The sequence below is a fragment of the Ambystoma mexicanum genome, chromosome 3p (assembly GCF_040938575.1).
Source record: "Ambystoma mexicanum isolate Mex_15411 chromosome 3p, UKY_AmexF1_1, whole genome shotgun sequence".
Lineage (NCBI taxonomy): Eukaryota > Metazoa > Chordata > Amphibia > Caudata > Ambystomatidae > Ambystoma > Ambystoma mexicanum.
The window spans coordinates 813,264,022-813,275,115 of NC_090925.1; positions in this window are offsets into that span (position 1 = coordinate 813,264,022).

Sequence of the window (11,094 nt, forward strand, 5' to 3'; positions counted from 1 at the left end):
GAGACCTCCACCAGTAACAATTGTGTTGTATTAATGCTTAATTGGTTGGGGGCCACTGAAGAAGCTGACCGAAATGCACAAGGTGGTATTGGCCAGTAGACTGTTGACTGATTGCCAGCGATTGGTGACTCATGTGAGGCACAAACCTGGAAACATAGCTCAGCATGTTGAGTGACTGTTGCTGTTATCTGACTCAAAACTACATGCCACTGCACCTTTGTGGGGGGCAGGTCTGTCCCCCTTTCTGTGATGAAAAAATGTATTTTTGACAATATGTTTATAGTAAGATTTAGCAAGTCTGTCATTGGACAGTGGGCAAGTGAGATGCATTGTACAGCGTAGCCCTTGAGAGACAACCACCATGCAGAATATGCTGTATGTTGGTCCTAAACTGGAGATGGAGCTGTCTACTGCGCTTTCTACAAGGGACACTGTTTACAAGAAATCAACACTCAAATCCTGTTGTCCCCACTCTGCCCATTATGTGACCCTTGATAAACAAGTCACCTTGCCTACCAAATCTGTAAGGTCACGGCAATGATTAACGCAGTGTGTGCAATGGATGAAAAAAATGATGTTTTATTCATCTAAGTTTGCCTGCTTAGTGATTATAATAATTATGCATATACATAGTGCTCACTGTACCTGAAATTGTCTCTTTTCTCACTCATGGCATTGGCAGCACCACTTGTGAGTGGCTGCTCTCAAGAGAGAAATACATTCAATAATAAAACCGTTACTTGTACATATATTGCAACTATATGCATGTTTCCAAGTAATCACATTCTAGTCAAGCCCCCCTTTGATTTAGAAACTCTTGAACATGTTTCTGCACATGACAAGACCACAGAGGGTAAGGTTTTAGAAAGTATGCAATGGTCACATGTTTCATGATTTAAGTGAAGGCTTCAGTGGTGGGAGGAATGGGCAATCCATATTTGTGAAGGTTTAATATCTCTAGTATTTTATCCTGCTAAACTATTTTTAAGTAATGTCTCGGTAACCATCTCACGACTATAATTTCAAACGCGCATAGTTAAATGCACATTGTCTGCCATGAAAGCAAGCCATGTATCTTTCCAGCGGGAATCTTTATTTCCAATTTGTACTCATGATTTTTTACATTTTTCCACAGCATCTTGAGCAAACAATTCTTTTTACAAGGTGATGGTTCTTTTCAGTAAAACTGGGCTATTCTGTTCTTCCTGAAAATTTTTGAGGGTGCTGCCCGGCGTGATTCTCATGCTGTGGTGGCAATCACTGTAGTACTCAGTTATAAACAAGGGCAGAAGAGTAGAAGCTGGCAACTGCTGTGCAAAAACCATTAAGATGGTGCGTCCGGGATTCAAACAACTGGTGCTTTTGGCTCCCGCTTGTACCTTAGAAGAGGTTTGTTAGCCTCCTCTCCATCCACGGAGTCCAGAATATTATGGAGCCTCCTCAAGTTACGTCTCATGCTCCCATTTGCCTACATCCACATTAGTATGTGAGAACCAGTTACACCCTAATCCCAATTACACTAATAGATCTCCTGGGTCAGGAGTTTAGTCTGTTTCTTATCAACCTATATCTCATTTCAATACAGACATCCAGTGAGCAGACTTTCTTTGGGATCAGCACTACTGAGAGTGTTCGCAAACCCGTTATACCCATTATTAATTCCACCTTAATGACATGCCTATTTGTGATTTATTTTTTGGCTATGCAGACTTATTTATGCAGCATGATTAACACGTTACTGCACAGGTGAAAAAATGGTTATCGGCAGGATTGAGATGAAGTAGCACAGAGAAATTGTTATTTTAAATATATTCAGAAATGTAATGTATTTATCGCATATTTACTTTTGAACAATAAATGAAAGCAAAGAATGGTTGTATTTTAAAGTCAACAATAAATACACATTTGTTTCGATACACAATGATCTTATTTTACTATTTAATATTGGATTGTCTAACATACCAATTTATCAACATACACATTTTGAGAACCTGTGTGTGTCTAAAAGCTGAAACATATTTCACCCACTGAGCTTTATCAAGGCTCCAAGACACATTTACAATTTGCAAAGCAAATAAGATACAATTGACAAAACGTCCTTTAGCAATTCAAACAAACTTTCATACTATGGTCATAGAATTAGAGTGATAGTGGAAGCAGAGGTGACATACAGGAAGAGAAAGACAGACACATATGATTAATAAAGTGAATTATATTAAACTAAATAACATTGTGAAATAGTTACTATATCTATATTAATTAAGAGGTGGCTAATGCCCATTGATCACAAATAGTTTGGGAGTTCTTAAAATATACAAATATGAAAGTAGTTTGTATATACCAAATACAGAGTAAAATAAAATGAGCCTTGCAAAAGGCTACTGTGTGAAACACATGTCAGCGTTTAGACGCACACTCTCATAGTTTGTATGTTGACAAATTGGAATGTTGCCCAATCCTTAATAAATAGGAAAATAAGGATTTTGTATCGATAAATTAGTATGTATTGTGGACTTTAAAGTACAACCATTTCTAATTCAATGTATATCTTTTTGATATAACAATTTTGCATTGCTCCTTTTTTTCAGTTGTATTGATAACCAGCTTTCACTTTTGCAATTATAATTCTGTGGCATAGGGATGACTTCTGCACACTGGTTTGACACACAAAAGTTCCTAGTACACATTAATATCTACTTTGAGGGACTGGCACAGGTCACTATCTTTGATCCACTAAGGCTTTCATAACTGATTAGCAATTGACCTTGGGTGATTTCAATATATTTACTTATCCTATGAAAATGGGGAAAAAGATGAAGCTTTCCATATATTTGAGAAGTTGGAGGGGTCACAATCCGGAGAGGGGAAATCTTAAAAAAAAAAGAATCTTTCTTCTACATGCAAAATAAGATTGTAGCTTCTGATCATATGCCAGAGGTTTCAGGAGATTTGTTTCTGGTCTGCTGAGAAAAATACAAACAGACCTTTCACTGCTACTTGTCCGCCAGCACACCGTCAAATAGTATGATGGAGGAGGATATTGCAAATACTTGTTCCCATGCAAACCTGCAAGGGCAAGAATTCCAGGCCAGAAGATTGCATTCCTAGAAAGTCCATCATTGTGCCTCACAATCTTGATGGTTTTTGTCTTTTAGAAACATTTACTAACAACTCACAATATTTCGTGCCATTAAATTTCATCACATCAAACAGTATATTTCCCAGCTTGATTTTAGTCTTTATATTGAAAAGAGAATTGATGAGGTCCGCTGAACATTCTAACAAATCCTTAGACCACAGGCCCTGATTACTCACGGCTCCCTGTCCATCGAAAAGGTGAAAGAACATTTTTAAAAAAGAAACTGGAAAATCTATAGGATACCTTTCTTTGCAATTCACATATCTCCAAGGACTCTTTTGGCAAACGTGTCTGTTTTTACCAATTAAAATAACCAAAGGCACAAGAAAAAGTGTGGGATCCCTCATTATTAAAGCTTTGCAGAAATACTGACTAGCTATTTGGGAAGCATGGTTTTGTGACACTGCACAAGAAAAGGCAACACACTTAGATACCATTGAATAATCCATTCATTGTATACACAGAACAAGAACTCAGTTGAAGGACGTCATTCATTTAGTGAATAATGGCTATTTTAAGAGAAAATGTGGGAAAGACTGTGACTATAATTGATAATTCCAAACTTGTGGAAGGCAAAGGATGCCCTTACATTGACACAGGGATGATGGAATACTTTGCAATTTCCATGCACTTCTTCACAACAGAATGAAAGGGGGTGACCACGAATTGCTGAGCCATATTCAGTGTGCTCCTGGCATTGCAACTTATCTCAGCAAAACTGAACAAAATCAAATGGAGGTTTGTACTACTTTCATCTGTGATAACTGTGAAAGGCCCAGAATCTTTCCCTCTTTGTACAATCCGAGTTTGGATGAAACTACTGATGTAGACAAGAGCAATCAACTAAGTTTGTGTGTAAGGTATGTGGAAAAAAATGTGTTTAGAGAACTGTTTTTTTGACGTGTTGACAAGAGGAAACGTTTTTTTTTCCACTCACTTTTTCCACTCACTATCGAGACATTTAGGCTGAGCCAATCTGGTTGGGTAGGAATATAGCTGAGCCAATAATGCATACAGACAGTTTTGCTGTGCTCGGGCTGAAAGTGACACTACTATACAAGTGCAATCTACGTTCATTGGGCGGCTCATGGCCTGACCTTGACCATTAGCAAAGGAAGTAGAGTTGTAACAATATGCGACTGCTGGGCACCTATTGCGGAAATAACTAACTTTATTAACAACTCTACACCCAGGAAAAGGTCTTTAGGAGACCATCTAAACATTGGTCCTTCTGAAGGTCCAAGAAATAAAGCAAGCAGACTTGGTTCAGACCATCTCATCTCATAAAATGGTGTCTTAATTTTCAAGGACTTTCTCCTCTTTACGGCAGCAGTCTAATTAAAATATCAACATGGGCGATTTGGGCGCTCTGATTAAGTGCGATAAATCTGAAGAAGGTGATTGACACTGAGTTTTTAGTGGCTCTAGTAGTGATCTGCAAAATGCTTGGCATTACAAAATCCCCCTCAGAATTGTTACAGAGAACTACATGAACTACATGGACTGGCACAACTGGGTTACAATGATTGATCCAATTATAGCCAAGCTGGAGCAGTGGCATCCAGAATGAAAGCCTGTGTTTAGTATCTTTGGGGTGAAGACAGTGCACTTTCTGATGAAATAGAGCTGCAGTTATGCAAACCAAAAGCTAACGCCTCAGCAAAAAAGGGGCTCATTTACAAAGTGCTTAGGAATATTACAGGCTGAGTGTGTTTGTTCTCAGAGATCAGCATGATTGTGGTGGTCTAAAATTTGAACATTTTACAATCATCGGAACACTGTATACACATTTTCTGCATTGACACCAAAGTATTTTGATGCTGTTCAATCATTCACCAACTTATTGCCAAATATAAAATGTTATGATACACTTTTCTTTTACCAAAAAACACTCAGTTGCCTGTATGGATGGCAAGTAAGCCCTTTCTTGCAACCTGGAGCAAGCCTACACTTTGCAAGTCCGAATCCCAGGAGGACAGCCACAACCTTCCTCCTTCCGAGACTGATACAATGAGTACAATTAAAAAGAGTAATATTAACACCTATTGCAGTGCTTAGAATCAAGAGAACTAGGACATTTGGTGATATATATATAGTTACATTAATATTAATGTTAATAGGCTCATCATCCTACAGCAAGGAGGATTCCTGCATCAGAGCTCATGGAATGCACCCTGCCTTGTCATCACCCCGCCCTGCCCTGCTGCTGGAAGGGTGCCCGGACACTGGAACCCATATTTCCACTCATTTGATAATAACATGTTGAACAGTATGTCTCTGTGCCAGGGGATAATGACATTTGAAGGCAACTATCCAGCATACAATATCTTTCACACCCTGTGATTCTGTTGTGATGAAGAGCAATTGTGCCGCACCTCGTAAAAGGAAACCTTTAACACAGCGCACGAGGCACGTGAGTGCCACTACTGTACCTCTGGCCTTGGCATATGACCATGGTTGCTGCCTGACCTCTGTGCCAGTGTAACAGAAACTAGCAGGTGCTGTGTGATTCACCAAGCACACATTACATGCTGCATGCATCCCAGTAATACACTTGCACAATTGGTCAGACGTCACTTGTTCATCTGAGTATGCACAGTGGCTTTCCCACTGCATATTGTCGTGCATGGGTGGAGGCCATTACAGGAAGAGGGCACACTTGGGAGGGAGGGGCAAGAGTGCAGGTGGACTTTTCGGCCTGGTGCCTGCTTCCTGGCTTTCTTGTCAAACCTACAAATGTATTCTGTGGAATCCTCTGTTTTTTAAAATTTTGTAGTCAGTCTATAAGGATTTCAATACAGAAAAATAAGTACAAGAATGACAATCAGTATATTAACAATATTAATGAATCAGTCGATATATAACACAATACAATAATGTAATGAAATGAAATGAAATGAAATGAAAGTGTTAATATGTCTAAAACCTCTTCAATGAGAATCCACATTTTTACCATGTGGTAAATCGATGTCACATCGTTTCCCCTATTGAGTACATCCCATTCACTTTCCTAGTGCTCCTAGTACCCCCCATCTGTCTTCTTGACTTTGCAGGGTTGTGGGGGCCACTTACAATCGGCTCATTTGTCTCATCACTAAGATCGCCTGTACCCCTCTCTTTACATCCACAAGGATCCCCGAGTCAGCTCATTTTGTGGAGTTACAGTGACTGATAGCAGTAGTCTCCGGTTTAGTCGGAGCTGTGCCTTAGCAAGCTCAATCTTAAATCAAAGATTCCTAAGCAAACCTCTACATGTTGAGTCCTGGAGGTTCGTAGCCACCACAGCATGCAAAGGTAGGACTTCTGCCTTCAAGCCATTCCCCCACTCCACCAGGCCCCAGGTGGAACGTGCTTCATCCAGACCACGAGACAGCATAGGTCCTTATCGGGAATGTATTCCCTCTGTCCCACAAAGGTCATCCCAATACCCAAGTGTCTGCGTCCAACACAGAAATGTGCAGGACCCTCTTGTGATGCACCCTCAACTTGACAGTCTAGTCAAAACGCCCCCCCTTGCCCTGCTCCTCATTCGCCAGCCACTTGACTTTATTGACTTTATTGTATCGAAGGACACCCCATTCACCACCATTTATTTGTAATGCTGACTGTGCCGTCCCTTATTCTGATTGGAGGAGCCACCCCTATTAATGTTATCTGGACTTGTTAGCTGTACATATTCCCCCTGATCAGTTTCCTCACGCTGATCTTTACACCGTGTCATTGGCACTCACTACAGAAGTATACATCCCTTGCCACACCTTCGAATTTCTGTCTGTTCCATTTCCCGCAATAGGGAGAGCCCCATCCCTTAGATATCATGAGCAATTGCCCAGCCCCAGCAGCTCCTGTCATTGAGTTGGTGACAAATGTCTGCTTCCTGGAAGGGAAACACTGTGGTAAACGGTTATACTCAGCCCGACTGCCGGCAAAGAGCACCACTTCCTGCCTTACTGCTATACTGTATTATATACCCCATCTGTGCAGGACACATGATCTCCTTACTTACAAAAGCTTTTATTCTTTCCTTACTCAATGACACTTACTGTATCCGATTCAGAATAGTAAACACGATGAGTAATTTCTGACCAGTTTGAACCTGTGACCTGCAAAATGCACCCACATCCTGGCAGCGAGAGCACCAGTCACAGGAGAAGCACAATGAAACCTTCTATTAAAAATAAGCAGGACACCATTCACGCCTATCTCTTAACATGTTTGCTACAAGCATGATTTGTTGCATGCAGACTGAAGACAGCGCATTGTTTACAGTGTCTATGTCTGGCTGCACTATTTTCATCCGCTGCAGGCCTCCACCCTGCTGTTTAAAATTTCATGTAAATCAACGAAACCCAGTAGGATGAATGTCCTCAGCTTGACATTGTATTTCTGGCCAGGCCTTTAACATGAAAAGATCATCAACAAGAAGCATTGTGCACATGTTCTAATTAAATAAGGGCTTGTTTTTAGGGGAAACTCGGGGGGGAAAGATGCTAAAAAGCAAGCGTATGGGTGATTAGGCGATGTAATTAGACATAAATAACCGAAAGTCCATGTATACAATCTGGGATGTGTTGACAAGATTTAAGATTTTGCAAGTGGTTCTTCATGGGTCGTTGGTTCAGTTTTGTAGCACTTTTTGGATTCTTGGCGGGTCATCCATACTCTTAGGTTCAGGCAGAGAGCATGCCAATGTAAGGTTGCAGGAAGTATATGCTTTGTACCATCAGATTTGCAATGGGAATGGAAAGGCGTGCTTGATTAAAGCAAGACAACTCGTTTTAGAACTTGTTGTAGGTCAGAAGGAGGAGGCGCATAAAAGGTTCGCATTTAACCAAGGCTTCATTGAAATAATAGAAAAAGGCCTATCTGTCCCTATACAAAGCGGAGTTGCCCTGCCTAATACATATCCAACTATGGTGCTTGCTGTCAGTGATGTTGTTCAAATCAAACTAGTCCATTCTCCGTCCAAAAATGACCTACGCTGACCCTACCACTAATGAAAAAAGTTCAGCAAACAAAAGTGGTCCAGGAGAAGGACTCCCTTCTCCTGGACAGGCTTATCTTTATATAGTTCCTTGTGAAATTCTTAATTAACCCCTCTAGTTCCTTAAGGGGACTCTTCCAGCTTCTCTTAAATGTCCATTTATACTTCTGTCTGAATGATCTTGGATCCCTGTGTTTCTGTAAGTGTCTCTTTCTCTCTTTTCTATTCTTGATTGTGTTTTAGTCATTCGGTTGCTTTGACTGTTCCTCCTGATAATCACAGTCTTTTGTTCAAATGGGACCTGCAACCAGGTTCCCTTCCTCCAATGCTCTTGTATTCATTCTATACTCTTAAGGAGACACTTCCTGCTACTGGGACGAGTGCCATAAGTCCTGTAGTCCTCTTGGCTGACTTTACTTACTTCACTACTGCTGCGACGAGGGAGATGTCTCCCGTAGCAGTCTTGACTTGATTTAATGTTTTCCCAATTACAGGGAAAGGGAGATGACTCTTGTAGTATTCTTGACTTTTGTTATTGCCTTCTCTATGCGCCGGTCCCCTCCCAGGTCTCCCGCCAATCCTGTTAGTTTTGTCTTGACTGTTTGGCATCAATGGTTCTTCCTCGAGTCACAGACTTACTTTGGTCTGGTAAATAATTGCAGCATTTCTTTCTTTGGCTTTCGGCACTTCTCTGCGGCTCTGCAGAACCCTATGCTCGGTGGTCTCTGCGTAGTTTGCAGACCGGATGGTCCTCCTCATCGGGGTCACTCCAACACCTGGATCTTTCAAACATCTTGCGAGTCGGCTCGCTGCCGGCTCCTGGACTGCTTTTCCTTCAAATTTGCCACATCTTCTAAACTGAGGACAAAACCCTGGGTTTCTCTCTCCCAGGTTTGAACTTCCCAGGCCACAGCTGATCGGCGTTGGCTTTCCCTTTCTGCAAGTACTTCTTCAATTTTGATACAATCTTTCTAGGTCCTACCCAGGGGAGGATTATTGTCCTTCTTCAGTCTCCATGAAATAGTCTTCATTACTCCATGGTTCCAACTCTCCCAGTGATGTATGTTTCTAACGGAGGAGTGATCGTTATTACTCCTTCACTCTTCTTCTTCCCATTATGATTGGATTCCAAGCTGTTGGCACTCTCCATGTTTCCTTCACTCGTCCTCTTCTCAGTGGTTGTGGATTTTAATTGAGTAAGGGAAGAGGTGTTACAATAGCAAACAGTGGTCTGTTCAGGTTGGAGTTCCTGAGGTACAGATGAACTGAGGGCCTCATAGGATAGAGAGTTAGGGAGTTCCTTCATGGAATGGGAGTCCCTATCCCCAAGAGGGGATTCTCTCCCCGTAAGGTTCCACTTACCAGCATCCCTGGAAGGAATATTGCATAGTGGGCTCACCTCGCTAGCCTCACAGGGAAGGGCTCACCTAGGGGGAGAAGTGAGGAGATCCTGTGAATCATCACAAACTGTAGAGGTTTCGTTTGTTGTAGATGCCACATACAGGTATGACATATGAAACTGGCAGGTGACCCACAGCCCTTTCAGCTTTTAATAAAAAATGAATAAACACACTCACCCTCAAGAAGAGCCACCACAGGAGTAGCAGATGAAACCAATGCTTTTTATCAAACAGAATCCGCAAAGAGGCAGTAAAGAAAACGGTGCACCAACAGATTATGCACATTGTTCTCGGGCAACATAAACCCGCCTCAATTCATTAATGTGGGCAGCTTAAGGTTTTATCGAGAAAAGTAAACACAATATACCCAATCAGATGGAAGTATTCATGTGCTAGCTGGATTCTGGGGTACACAAGGAACTAATAGAATTTTGAGTTGAGATGTAAATAGGGCTGCATGGTAAGTGCACTCCAACCCCAAGCAGTTAATAATAGAAATGGCCCATTAAATTACAGGGCTCCTAAAACGCAGGGGTCCAGATGCGTCCTCTCCTGAGCTCACTCTTCGTGGTCCATAACTCACAGTATGGCCCAGGGGGTAAGGGGTGTCGGTCCTCTCTTTGCCACCACCAAACACTGAATTTTCATCCTAAACTCCTACTCACTCAAACTGTCAGTCAGTAAAGTATATCCACCCACTGACAATAGGAATCAAAGATTGTCAGTGCATATATCATGGTTCCCCCTAAAGCATTCCCACTCTTGGTTTGTCCTGAATGTCAGGAGCCATAAAATTGCAGATATAATATGAATCTGAAATTGCACGTTGTGCATCCGTCATCCACAGCTAAGGGGAGGGAACCGCAGGAGGTTTGGAACAATAATGTCCCTGGCCATTAGAATGGGGCTCCTTACCAGACCTAAGGCAAAACTGTCAAAATGCTGCTCTATGAAATGTTACCTTCACCCGTCAACCCATGTAAGCTACTCCCAAGTTGCACAACTCCAACCAGTCCATGCTGCAAAATCTGTGTGGTGTCAACATTACTGAAATTTTAAGGTATAACAGTTAGGTGATGTCACTTCCTGTAATTGTACGAATGGCAGTCATTCATGGGGTATGTGACATTACTTTTACTACCTGCACAATGTTAGTGTAACAATGCAAATGCCAGCACCAAGCACATAGTCTACTTTGACACACTATGATTCCTGTGTTGTGATTGTGCACTGTACCATACTGATTCCTCCCCCGTGAGTAAATGCAAGTACTAGTAGTTCACAAAAAGCATTACCTAATCAGATTCATCCACCAGTCATGTTCTACCTGCCTCACTCCTGATCCTTAAGCTCTTGGCGTTCTCCATTGCCAGGAGCTGTGAGTCACATGCGGACACTGACGTCACAGCGGGACAGTCTGCAGCTCGCTCACGAGATCTGGTACCTGTTGAAACTTTGCCAGGTTCCAGCCCTGCAGCCACACAATCGCAGCCAACATCATCACGTGTGCATCGAGGAAAGCAACGTGGCACGTTCAGTGTGGGAGGGGATGCAGGAAGGCATCCTTCTCT